General features: G+C 43.6%; 1 protein-coding gene across 1 annotated transcript in view; it reads right to left on the bottom strand.

Annotated features, from left to right (window-relative positions):
• The window catches only part of mEFG1 (mitochondrial translation elongation factor G 1), a 132,742-nt gene that overhangs the window by 46,266 nt on the left and 72,024 nt on the right, over positions 1–14,452 (bottom strand). The window lies entirely within an intron of this gene.

Raw genomic sequence — 14,452 nt, 5'->3', positions numbered from 1 at the left:
CAACCAATGTGTTATATGATGCTATACCACAATGCACAGTATTTGCAAGGATGCCTTTATATGTTGACACTAATATAACCAGGCAATCCCTACCTTATTATACAAATATCCCTCAACTCCCCCCCCCCCAACCCCTCACCCCAAAGGAAGGATGAACTGCAGGAGAATAGCAACTTCAACCTACAGTCCATTGCATTCATGTCTCGATGAGCCTGGAATCAAAACAACAGACAATATTTCAGACGTACAACATTTTATCACTATTCTTACACTAAGCCTTTCCTTCATGCTAATGTAGTTTCCTAATTAAAAGGGCCAGTATTCCACAAGCAAGTCCCTCATTTAACTTGGATTCTGATTTGCAGCAACAAGAAGAGATACAAGATGCTTCTACATTCTTAGCACTGTCCTTCTTCAGAGAAAACAATGATGATAACTTTCATAATTAATACTTGTTTTTGCATGATGAACAAGAGACTTGGAGTCTACGATCTTCTTGACCCTCCAACAATAACAAATATACTGTACAGGTAGTTAGTACAGACAATAAACTGTAAATGTATTTGTTAATCTGAGTCCTGAACTGCAGTAGCCATGCGTCAGGCTCCCCTGGTCCAAAATGGGTTACCATCAGTTGCTTCTCCATGAGAGGGCTGTGGGGGTCAGACCCCCTTAGTAAGACCCTTGGTCCCACACTGTCACCCCCCTCCCATTTAATAGGTGCCCACTGTACACCACTAGGCCCCCTGAAGAACAGAACTGGGTCACATCTCCCCCCCTCCCCCCATCTGTGGTGACCTGGCTACAATACTGAGTACCAAAGTATGGGATTGGCTGATACTGTTACCATCATCAATTACAATTACAGTAATCCCTCCACTTTCCGATGTAATAGAGCCAAAAACATGTTCGGAAAGTGGTCAAGTCCGGAAAGTGGGCCCCAGCCTCCTGGACTTGTACTTATGGACCCTAACCTACCCTGACTCAGAAAAACACCTATACAACTCACTACTGGACATGAATAGCACCTATTTAAGACCCAAATCACACCAATAAGGGACATAAAAGACTGAAATAAATGCAAAAGAACCAGAGAATGAGGTTTTAAAGGTGAGTTTATACCATATCAAACATTCTGGGTACTTACAACAAGTCCCTGACTCCTGGACTGGTACTTAAGGACCCTAACCCAGCCTAACTTTGAAAGCCACCTAAATAACACCCTATCAGACATGCATAGCACATTTTAAACCTATTTAAGACCCTATTCACACCAATAATGGACATAAAGCATGAAATAAATGAAAAGGAAGCCAAGGTATTTACAGTACATCTGTGGCTGCCTTCTCTGGCTTTGGCAGTGGTGAAAATGCACTTGAAGCATGTACAGTAATCCAGTGTTGTGCTGCACTTACAGAAATTCTTTGCACTGTGAGGTATAACTGTTTAACATTGCACGTTGTTAATTGCACCATACCAATTTCAACCGCCAGTGTGTACACCACAGTTAATCCTTTGCACTCTAAATTCTAATTTCTTAACTCTGTAAATTCCCGTGTGGTCTAGTGGCAAGGTATTGGAGTTTATTCACTGTTTATTCACAAAAAACGAGCACGTGGCTTCCATTACGATAAGCATCTGCTCGATCGGAGTTAGGCTGTGACTGTTGATGATGGGGTAACAGAGTTGCCAGATTGCAATGGCCACATTACCAAACTCCTCAATTTTCATTACCAAATTTAACTTTACCAAATTTGTAAAGCTAGCAATTATTCTTCACTAATTATATATACAAGTGGAAATTCATGTAATCGCTCTTCTTATAATTAACAGCATGTTGATTATTTTCACGCTATATAGGCTAGCAAATTAATCAGAGAGAGCAAACAATCCACCATCTCCATCCTGTGTATCCTCACACATGTGAAAAATCCATTTGGTATTTCACTGTTCTGATTCATTACCAATCAAATTTTTCATTACCAAATTGGCCCACATTTGGTAATGAAAAATACCAAATGGCAATCCTGACAGGGGAGGGGGGAAAGGGGGAGGAAGGAAGGGGTGAAGGGCCCATGGTGTAACAGCGTTCGGCGCTGCGCGGCAATTTCAAAGAACGGGTGAGAAAAAATTCAGATTTTGGGGGGATTTTTTTCTTTTTCTGGCCATTTTTGGGTTCCGAAGGTCCAGGCCCACAACGTCCGGTAAGTGGGGTGTCCGGAAAGTGGGCGTCCGGAAAGTACAGGGATTACTGTATCTCATCTCTATTACAGTTTACCTTGGGGCAGCCTTTACTAGATTAGTTTAGCCCCTTAAGGAAAATAGTTTCACACTCATTTCCATTATATAGTATTATCTTCAGATATTAATGGACTATTATTTTAAGTGATGGATACAACAGCATAGGTATAAATACTTTATAAAAGTATCCCTGCTTGTCGTAAAAGGCGACTAAAAGGGTTGGCGGAGGGTTAGTGCCCCTCCCTGGAAAACAACTAACTAAAAAAAACAATAAGCCTCAGACAAGGACTGACCAAACGATGACGACCCAGGACCGGACAAAGGACTTGAAAATGGCTACGTGGAATGTAAGGGGAGCGAATGATGAGGTGAAAGAGAGAGAGATTGTCCAGGTGCTTGAGGGTGCGAAAGTGGATGTATGTGGAATAACTGAAACAAAATGGAGAGGAGAAAGTGTGAGACAATGGGAGTATGGATGGGGTATATGTGCAGGAGTAGGTGAGAATGAGAGGGCAAAGGAAGGAGTATGTATAGTTGTGAGTAAAAGATGGAAGAAGAGCATAAGACAGTATGGATCAGTTGGGTCAAGGATTGTGTGGGTAAAGTTGAAAGTTGGAATACAAATGTGGGCGATTGTGCGTGTGTATGCGCCAACGCAAGATCGTGCTAGAAGAGTGAGAGAAGAGTTCTGGACAAATGTAGAAGTGTGCATGGAAGAGTTTGGAAGGAATGAGAGGGTGTTTTTGATTGGTGATATGAATGGTAAAGTTGGGAATGTGAAGGTGGATGGAATAGTTGGTGAGTGGGGTGTGCCTGCTGAGATAGATGAGAATGGGAGTGCGTTAGTGGACATTTGTGCTGGGAGGGGGTTGGTGATAGCCAATACCCTCTTCAGGCATAAAATGATCCACAGGTATACATGGCGAGTGATGAGAAGGGTGGGTGGTGAACTGAATGAAAGGAAGGCAATGATAGATTATATGTGTGTGGATGAAAGGATGCGAAGATGTGTAATGGATGCAAGAGTTTATAGAGGTTGGGGGAGTGGACCTTCTGACCACTACTTGGTGGTGGCTAGAATTAAAATTCAAGTAAGATGGAGGAATAGAAGAAGGGAAAGACGAGAGGAAGGAGTAGTTGCAAGGAGAGTGGAAAGGTTACAAGAGGATGAGAAAAAGGCAGAGTATAAGAGAGAAGTGTAGGAACGATTGGGCAAATATGAATTGGAGCAGATGGGAGACGTGGAAGGTGTCTGTAGGATATTTACAGAAGAAATATGTGCAGCATGTGATGTGGTGTGTGGAAGGAAGAGAAGACGGAAGGGGGTGCAAGGAACAGCGTGGTGGACTGAAGAGGTGAGACAGGCTGTGGCACAAAAGAAGAAAGCATACAATGAATGGATGAGAAATAGGGCCGTGGAAGAAGTTGAGAGGCGGAAGAGAGAGTTACATGTAGAAAGAAAGAGAGAGGTGAAAAGATTAGTAAGAGAAAGAGGAGAGTGGATGAGGAATTTGGAAGGAATTTGAGTGTAAAGTGGAGGGACTGTAAGAAAATGTTCTGGAAAGAGGTGAAAAGAGTAAGACAGGGTGGAAGTGAAGTTAGCAGGGGAGTGAAAGATAAAAATGGTAGATTACTAGTGGAGAAGGGAGAAAAAGTGAGCTGATGGAGAGAACACTTTAAGGAATTGTTGAACATAGAGGATGGAAGTAATGCGAGTATAAGTGGCTGGGGAATGGCTGGGAGAAGGAGAGAGGTGAGAAGACAGGAAAAAATTAGTAGGATAGAAGTTGTGGAAGCAATGAAGAAAGTTAAATCGGGGAAAGCCCCAGGAATTGATGGAGTGTGTGGTGAAATGCTGAAGCATGGGGGAGAGATAGTAGTAGAATGGATGTGGAAGATGTGCAGATTGGCCTGGGAGGAAGGTAGAGTCCCAGAGGATTGGAAGTCAGGTATAATTATTCCCTTGTACAAAGGAAAAGGGGAAAAAGAAGTGTGTGGTAATCATAGGGGCATCTGTCTTCTTAGTATAATAGGAAAAGTGTATGGTAGGATACTTATTGACAGAGTTAGAGAAAGAACAGAGAAATTAGTTGGAGAAGAACAGGGAGGCTTTAGGAAGGGAAGAGGTTGTGTAGATCAGATATTCATTCTTAGATCTTTAGTGGAAAAGTTTCTAGAGAAGGGAAAGAAGTTGTATGCGGCTTTCATGGATTTGGAGAAACCGTATGACAGGGTGGATAGACAAGGATTGTGGAAAGTGTTAAGAATATATGGAGTAGATGGGAAGTTGTTGAATGCTGTGAAGAGTATGTACGATGGTGCAAAGGCTGCAGTGCGTGTGGATGGTGAACTAAGTGAATTTTTCTCTTTGAAGGTTGGGTTGAAACAGGGATGTGTCATGTCTCCATGGCTGTTCAATCTGTACATGGATGGGGTAATAAAGGAGGTACAAGGTAGGGTAGTGGATGTTAGAGTGGCTCTGGTGAGAGAGGATAGTGTTTGGAAACTCCCTGTACTGTTGTTTGCAGATGATACTGTGTTGTTGAGTGAAGACGAAGGGGAGCTGCAAGGCTTGGTGGATGAGTTTGGGAGAGTGTGTAAGAAACGGAATCTAAAGGTGAATGTAGGGAAGAGTAAAGTGATGGTCTTTGATAGAGGTGAAGTCAGTGAATGGACAGCGAGGTTGGATGGTGAGGAATTGGAAAATGTGAGTACGTTTAAGTACTTGGGTAGTGTGATGAGTAAGGATGGAGGTTTGGAGGGTGAACTGCTTGAAAGGGTACAGCAGGGAAGAAGGGTTGCTGGTTCTTTGAAAGCAGTGATAAGAAACAGGGAAGTGAGCATAGAAGTGAAAAAGTTACTACATGACAGTATTGTGATACCAACTCTAACGTACGGAAGTGAAGCTTGGACGTTGGTGGAAGGACATAGGTCAAGAGTGAGAGCAGTGGAAATGAGTTATTTAAGAGGAGGCTGTGGAGTCACATGGAGAGACAGGCTGGCGAATGAGGATATAAAGGAGCGTTGTGGTGTGGATGTGGATGTGATAGGAAGAGTTATGAGGAACACACTGAGGTGGTTTGGCCATGTGGAGAGGATGGAGGGTGAAAGACTGACGAAGAGAGCGTATGTGAGTGTGAGGTGGAGGGGGGAAGAGGGAGGGGGAGGCCGAGGATGAGATGGAGGGATGGGGTGGAGAGGTATATGAGGGAGGGGGGTGTGAGTTGGGAGCAGGGCAGTGAAATGGCGGGGGACAGGGCGACTTGGAGGCGATTTGTTTGTGGCCACCCCAAACGGGATTGAGGCGTCTGGCAATAGACAGATAGATAGAAAAGTCATGTGCACTCTCAGCTGGTAAATTGGTCACCCTTGTGGAATGGATGTGGAGAGGTTGCACTAAAACAAATAGACAAAATTCAGACCAAAGCTGTTAGAACTAATAATAACCCTACTATCACAAATGCACTACCTCCCCTACAAGTAAGAAGGAATGTTGCCTCCCTTGCATTATTTTACAGATACTTTTATGGCAAAGGCTCAGACGAAGTTGCATCCAATGTGCCACCTCTCCATGCCTTCCCACACATTACTCAGGCATCTGGTAGCACTTGTGACTGGACTGACACACTGCCATATTGTGAAACTTCTGTCTATCAGAATTCTTTTATTCCTGAACAGCATCTCCTAGGAACTTGTTTCCCCTCAGTGGTTTCTCCCCAAACTTCAACCTACGGCTGTTCAAGTCAAACTGTTACAGATTTTTTATGAATGGAGGACACTTGTAATCTGGCTTTTTTTTATTTTTTATTTTTTTTCCTTCCTCTATTAAAAAAAAAAAAAAAAAAATCAGATCAACAATTCTGTTGTATATTTCCTTAACTGTCAAGTACGGTACATTTCCCTGCTCTGCAATGATGGCCTTACACTTTGGGGGGCCCAGGGCAGGAGAGCCACATGGATTGTCATTTTCATATCCTGACAGTATAATACCAGTAGCTTTTCTGCAGAACAGTGCAAATTCTAAAATAATAATAATCATCATCATCCGGACCTTCTTTCCCACCCTAGGGCGGGGTGAGGAGTTGCAGCGTCCAGACAGCCAAAGTTTGCCAAATTCAATAGGCCACGATTCCATTCACTTATCATTCAAGCCCATGCAATCCTGACTCCATATGATAGAACAAAAGGTTTCACCATGTACTGTAGCTTCACATATACCTATCCAATAGAGTCAATCCGAACGCTGTCACATTAAACAGGGATGCCAAATCCCCGGTCATGTGTTTCTTTGCACAAAATTTATCCAGCCAGCTTGATCTCTTGTTAGTCCCTGAGCCTCACCAGCTTCCATCCCTCTCTTCTTCACGCACTCATCCACCACATCTCTCCACCTTCTTCTTGGCCTACCTCACCTCCTCCCTCCAAATTTGCTTAGATATACCTTTTCATCACCCAATTGTCATCCATTCTCTTCACATGACCATACAATCTCAGTACATTCTCTTCGATTCTGATGTTCACAGACTTCCTCACTCCGCATCTTTCACGAATCACACTATTCCTTACCCTATCTGCTCCCTGTACTCCACATACATTCCTCAACAGTCCCATCTCCACTGCTCTTACTCTTGGATTTTCATTTTCATGTCACATCACAGTCTCACACCCATATGTTCAAGTTGGCACCAGCACTCCTTCATGGAAGCCTCGTGCAGCTGCAACATTCAAGCCTCTGTTTCTTTTCAAGGCCTCCATAGCACCAGCTACTTTGCTTCCTTGTGTCACTCTACTTTCTACTTCTTTTGCACATTCTCCTCTCTTTTCTATCACTGTACCCAGGTATTTGAACTCTTGTCAAATTCAGTCTCTCTCCATTCACTGTAACATCACACTGGGAGCCACTTTCTCTCTCAATAACCATCACTCTACTCTTTTCTACATTTACTCTCAAGGCACAATACTCATAGACATTAGCAAAGCTCTGCACTAGTCTACCACGCTCTTGTCCTGTATTTGCAAGCAGTACTCTATCATCAGCATACATCAAATTTGAGAAATTCTATCCATCACCATTCATTGCCAATGCCATCCCTCTCTCCATTACTCGTGTTTCTACTTCTCTCATCACCCCATCCATATATACATATATATATATATATATATACTGAACAACCATAGGGACATCGCACAACTTTGTCACACACCCACACCAATCATGAACCATTCACTTAGATGTCCATTTACCTTTACACATGCTTCACTACCATCATAAAAACTTTTGACGACACCTACCAGCTTACCATCTACACCGTACATGCACGAAACCTTCCACAATCCTTCTCTGTCCACTTTGTCGTATGCTTTTTCCAGATCCATGAATGCCATAAACAACTTAAGGTCCTTCTCACAAGCCTTCTCAACTATCTGTTTCACTGCAAATTTTTGATCCATACATCCTCTGCCACTCCTAAAGCCACACTGTTCATCACTCACTAGGACTTCTGATATCTCTCTTACTTTATAATAATTCTTCCATATACCTTCCCTACAACATTCAATAAACTTCTGACATGACAATTCTTGCACTCACTTTGCTCACCTTTACTTTTGTACAGGGGTACAATCACAGCATTTTTTCCACTCTGCAGGCACAGATTCACTCATCCATGCCTTCTTACATATCTCCAACAAGCACTTCATTCCACTCTCTCCACTACAGTTAAGCATCTCTGCATACACCTCATCAATCCCAGCTGCTTTCCCATTTTTCGCCACTTCACAGCACTCTTCACCTGTGCGAATGTCACGTCTCCTGGTACTGCATTCCTTCTCTGCACACCCCCAAAACCAATCATGTTTACAGCTGCTATGCTCTCTCTATTCCCATTCATCAGGTTATCAAAATATTCTTTCTATCTGGTCCTTGCTTCATCCCCAATCAATCAATCAATCAATCATTTCTTGTGGCACCGCACGGGATGCATAGGGCCTCGACGAACTCTCTCCACCAATATTTGTCTCTTGCCATCTCCTTCAGGTCCCACCAACACTCCTCTCCTGCTTCTCTTTTCATTGTCCTCAACCAGGTTTCCCTCAGCCTACCTCTGCCTCTTCTTCCTCTAGCAGTCCACTCCGGCAAATCCTGTATTAAACTGTCTTCTTTTCTATATACATGCCCCAGCAATTTCCAACAAGACAGTCTCACATATTCATCAACTGGTTCCACTCTCGTAATATCCCTTACTCTTCATTTGTTACTCTGTCTTGCCACTTTACCCCAAGATTCCTTCTCAGTATTTTATTCTCAAATCCTAATACTTTCTGATCTGTTGCAACTGTACTGTACCATGACTCATGCCCACAAATGAAAATTGGTCTAACCATGGACTTGGGGTGGAGAGGTATATGAGAGAGGGGGGTGTGAGTTGGGAGCAGGGGAGTGAAATGGCGGGGGACAGGGCGACTTGGAGGCGATTTGTTTGTGGCCACCCCAAACGGGATTGAGGCGTCTGGCAATAGATAGACAGATGAACCAAAAGCATATTATTATTCCAAATTGATTTCAACATTCCAACAGCTTGCCAAGCCTGTCTATTCCTCTCCTCAATTTCATTGTTTAATGATCCGTTAGATGATACAATTATTCCCAGATATTTAAAATTTTCTACGTTCTTCACCACATCATTCCCAATTACACAATCGATTTGGTTCTCCACGTTCATATTAATAAGTTCAGTCTTTCCACAATTTATTACCAATCCCACTTTTTCTCCTTCCTCCACCATACAATCAAGCAACCTCTGCATCTCGTAAATACTTCCACAAATCAGTACATCATCATCAACATATTCCCAAATCCATCAGCCTCTTATTTTCTTTCTAGTTAATTCCTGCACGTGTTCTCCTTACAACCTTTCTCATAACATAATCTATAACCAAAACAAACAGCAAAGGCAAAAGAACTCCTCCTTGAATCACTCCTGACCTAACCTCAAATGGATCACTTAAAGAACCATCCACCATTACCGTACAAAAAGTACCTTCATGCAGGCTTCTAGTAATATTTACAAACTTTTCTGGTATACCATAGAATCTCATAATTTTCAACACAGCTCCACACGAAACACTATCAAACGCCTTTTCAAAATCCACAAAACACATACTAAGTGGCATTTTCATCTCATTAGCTTGTTGCATTAGATCTATCTATCTATCTATCTATAACCCGACGCCCTAATCCCGCAAAGGGTGGCCGCAGACAAAACGCCTCCAAGTCACTCTGTCACCCACCATTTGACTACCCTCCCCCCAGCTCACCCCCCCCTCCCTCATATATCTCTCAACTCCATCCCTCCATCTCATCCTCGGTCTACCCCTCCCTCTCCCTCCCTCCACCTCACCTACATACACCCTCTTAGTCAGTCTTTCATTCTCCATCCTCTCCACATGTCCAAACCACCTCAGTGTATTTCTCCTAATCTTCTCAACCACATCCACATCTACCCCACAACGTTCCTTCACTTCTTCATTCGTCAACCTGTCCCTCCACGTCACTCCACATGCTCCTCTCAAGTAACTCATTTCCACTGCTCTCACTCTTGACTTGTTCCCCTCTTGCAAGGACCACGCCTCGCTTCCATACGTCAGGGTAGGGATCACAATGCCATCATGCAGTGACTTCTTAACTTCCATACTCACCTCCCCATTTCTCATCACTGCTTTCAGTGTACCAACAACCTTCCTTCCCTGCTGTACCCTTTCACACACTTCATCCCCCAAAGTTCCATCCTTACTCATCACACTACCCAAGTACTTGAATGCACTCACATTCTCCATATCCTCACCATCCAATCTCACTGCACACTCTGTGACTTCATTCCTCTCAAACACCATAACTTTACTTTTGTTTACATTAACTTTCAGCTTCCTCTTCCTGCACACTGTCCCAAATTCATTCACCAAACCTTGCAACTCCCATTCATCTTCACTCAACAATACTGTATCATCAGCAAACAGCAACACCGGAAGCTTCCAAATCTCACCCTCATTCATTAGGGCCAGCCCCACATCCACTGCCCTACCTTGCACCTCCTTTACAACCCCATCCATATATATATTAAACAGCCATGGAGACATCACACAACCCTGTTTCAGTCCCACATTGAGATCAAAGAACTCACTCAGCTCACCATCCACTCGCACCGTAGCCCTAGCTCCCTCGTACATACTCTTCACAGCACTCAACAATTTCCCCTCCACTCCATATATTCTTAATACCTTCCACATACCTTGCCTATCTATTCGGTCATAAGCTTTCTCCAAGTCCATGAAGGCAGCATACACTTTTCTTCCCTTCTCTAGATACTTCTCTACTAAACATCTTAGAACAAATATCTGATCTACACACCCTTTTCCCTTCCTAAATCCCCCTTGTTCTTCTCCAACTAGCTCCTCTGTCATATGCCTAACCCTATCAATGAGTATTCTACCATATATTTTACCAGTCACACTAAGAAGGCAAATACCCCTATGGTTACCACATACTTCTCTCTCTCCTTTTCCTTTGTACAGAGGAACAATTATACCTGATTTCCAGTCCTCTGGAACCCTTCCCTCTTCCCAGGCCAATCTACACAACTTCCATATCCACTCCACAACAATCTCACCCCCATACCTCAGCATTTCACCACACACTCCATCAATTCCTGCGGCCTTTCCCAACTTAATCTTCTTCATCGCTTCCACTACTTCCGCCCTACTGATCTCTTCCTCCCTCCTCTCATCTCTTCTTCTCCCAGCCATTCCCCAACCACTTATACTCACACTGCTCTCACTCTCTACATTCAACAAATCCTCAAAGTGCTCCTTCCATCTCCTCAATTTCTCTCTCTTCTCCACCAACAATCTGTTATTCCTATCTTTCACTCCCCTATTATTTCCCCTTTCACAGTGCCTTACTTTCTTTACCTCCTTCCAAAACAATTTCTTACTCTCCCTCCATTTCACACTCAGATTCCTCCCAAACTCTTCATCCACTTTCTTCTTACTCTCCTTCACCAGTTTCTTAACCTCCCTTCTCCTGCTCACATATACCTCTCTCTTCTCTCTCTCATCTTCTCCCCTACCTCTACTCGCCAACCATTCACCATATGCCTTCTTCTTTTGTTCCACAGCTCGTTTCACCTCATCATTCCACCATGCTGTCCCTTGCACACCCTTGCATCTCCTCCTCACTCCACAAACCGCCTCACACACTGCGCCTATCTCTTCTGTGAATATCTTACATACGTCTTCCACCCCTTCCATCTGCTCTAGCTCATACCTTCCCAATCTTTCTTCCACTATGCTCTTATACTCTGTCATTTTCTCACTATCTTGCAATTTCTCCACTCTTCTCACAGGAGCTGCTTCCTCCTGTCTTCCCCTTCGCCTCCTCAACCACTTTCTTTGCATCTTTACCCCCCGAGGGGGGTTTAAAGAATACTCCCCCAGTATCCCTGCTTGTCGTACGAGGCGACTAAAAGGGTTGGTGGTGGGTTAGTGCCCCACCCCGTAAAAAGAACTAACTAAAAAAGCGAATAAAGCGCCTCGGACCCGGACGGACCATACGTTGACGACTAAGGAACGGACAAAGGACATTCTTAGGGTGGGAACTTGGAATGTGAGAGGAGTGAATGATGAAGTGAAAGAGAGAGAGATTGTTCAGGTGCTTGAGGATGCAAAAGTGGATATATGTGGATTGACTGAAACTAAATGGAAAGGTGAAAGGGTGAGAGAATGGGAATATGGTGTAGGTATATGTGCGGGTGTCAGTGAGAATGAGAGGGCAAGAGAGGGAGTATGTCTGATGATAAGCAAGAAGTGGAAGGAGAATATAAGAGAGTATGGAACAGTGGGTGCAAGGATTGTATGGGTGAGGATGAAAGTAGGTACAGTATACAAGCATGGGCGATTGTATGTGTGTATGCTCCAACAGAGGATCGAGTGGCAAGAGTGAAAGATGAGTTTTGGGCGAGAGTTGAAGCATGTATGGACAAGTTTGAGAGGAGCGAGAGAGTGCTGTTGATTGGAGACATGAATGGCAAAGTTGGGAATGTACGAGTGGATGGAGTGGTTGGTCAGTGGGGTGTGCCAGCTGACGTAGATGGGAATGGTAGTGCTTTGGTGGACATCTGTGCTGGTAAGGGGTTGGCAATAGCCAACACCTACTTTCGTCATAAGATGATCCACCGGTATACATGGAAAGTAATGAGGAGGATGGATGGTGAACTTGTTGAACGAAAGGCAATGATAGACTACGTGTGTGTGGATGAGCGAATGAGAAGACAAGTGTTGGATGCAAGAGTGTGGAGAGGGTGAGGGAATGCATTAGATGCATTACAATAAAAATCTAATCATTACAACCTCGACCCTTTCTAATCCCGCTTGTTCTTCTCTTAAAATTTTATCAATAACTGGTTGTATTCTGTTAAACAAGATTTTGGAAAAGACACTTTTGTAACTACAGGTGTCAAAGTTATCCCCCTCCAATTTCCACACACACTTAAATCTCCTTTTTTTGGTATTTTTATAATCACTCCATCTTTCCACTCTTCTGGAATTCCACCATTATCCCAAGCCACATTAAAAAGTTTCAAAAGTGCATTCATCAACTCATCATTTTCCACCTTAAGCATTTCAGGAAATATTCCATCCTCTCCTGGGGCCTTAAAATTCTTTAATTCCTTTATTGATAATGCTTTGCGCAGTGGCAGTATCATAACCAATGAGGTCTTGCCTAAGTGAAGTATTTGCTGCTGCTATAAAGCTCGAATTGGGAAAAGTTGTCAATACCATCTCAGCACTTTTGCAGCACCTCGGTTTGGGTTACCATTCTTAGAAGGGTAGTCAAGTCGTACCCCACCTGCTCGTGGTGACCTCGCAGACACCCTGTTTTTTTCCATTTCTGTTCTTTGTGTTTTTTTCGGTTTTCTTTTTTTCCCTAAATTAGGGCGACACAAACGGGGGCGGCGCTACCCGGGTTTATCCTGGGTAGTATTGTATATACTTTTTGCTGTTGTTGTTGTCATTTTGTTTTGTTTTTGTTCCCCTTTACCATGGGCAAACAACACCAGTGCCCTCGCTGCAGTAGATCTGTAGCAAAAAGTGCACAAGCACTGAAGTGCGCCTACTGCAGTGAGTGGGTTCACATAGCATGTGAAAATTTGGACACAGGCAACTATCCATTTATGAAGGAGAGCCACCAGCTGGGCTTTCGCTGGCTGTGTAGCCAATGTGTTGCACCAGCGGACAAGGTCTTGGCTGGTGGAGGAAGTAGTACCAAGAAGGAGTTTGAAGATAAAGTTATTGGGCCAATCTTTCAGGCAATTAGAGACGTTTCAAGTAGACTGGAGGCACTAGAGACCAAGGTCTCATCACCTATGGCAGTCACGCAAGATCAGGCCAAGTCATTTGCGGATGCTATTCGCGGGTCTCTCGTGGGGGAAGGGAAGGATCTGCCTGGGGGAGTGATTGAGATCAGTGCTCATGGCCAGAAAAAAGCCATTCATAGTCAGCATGTACTGATTGTGAAACCAAAGAGTGGTGCTGATGCCCTGACAAATCAGAAACCAGAAGACATCAGAGGTGTACTTAACTCGGTACCCGTTGAAAGCTGTCTTAAGACCAAGGCTGGTGGGTTGGTAATGAAGTTTCCGTCAGCTGAGGCCAAAGGTGAGGCAGCTGGGGTGCTGAGTGATTATTTTGGCTCTGAGGGCACTTTTTGCATATCAGAGCCAAAGAAAATGTTGCCTAAAATGACCATGACAGGCCTTTCCTCTTCCTTGGGTGACTCTGACATCATCCCAAACATTCTGAGAAAAAACAATAAAATTAAGATGCTCGTTGATCGAGGTTGTACCCTCAACCTTCTCTTCACAAGAACAAGGAATGACACCAAAACTGCTGTCTTGAAGATGTCACCAGAGGTGAGCTCCTCCATTGTAGAACAGGGCAAATACATCTATGTGGATCTTACAAGATACCGCATATTCGATAGATTCTGGGTTACACAGTGTCATCACTGTCAACGCTTTGGTCATACATTTGAGAGATGTTCTAGGAAAAACGATGAGCTTAAATGCGTCTTTTGTGCTGGAACCCATAAATCTAAGGATTGTAGTAACAGAAATTCTCCCAAATGCATCAACTGTTCTTCTTTAAGACATCAAGA

The sequence above is a fragment of the Coenobita brevimanus genome, chromosome 52 (assembly GCF_032717465.1).
Source record: "Coenobita brevimanus isolate Jiangsu-jjx chromosome 52, ASM3271746v2, whole genome shotgun sequence".
NCBI classification, from domain to species: Eukaryota; Metazoa; Arthropoda; class Malacostraca; order Decapoda; family Coenobitidae; genus Coenobita; species Coenobita brevimanus.
This window is presented reverse-complemented; position numbering and strand designations above follow the sequence as displayed.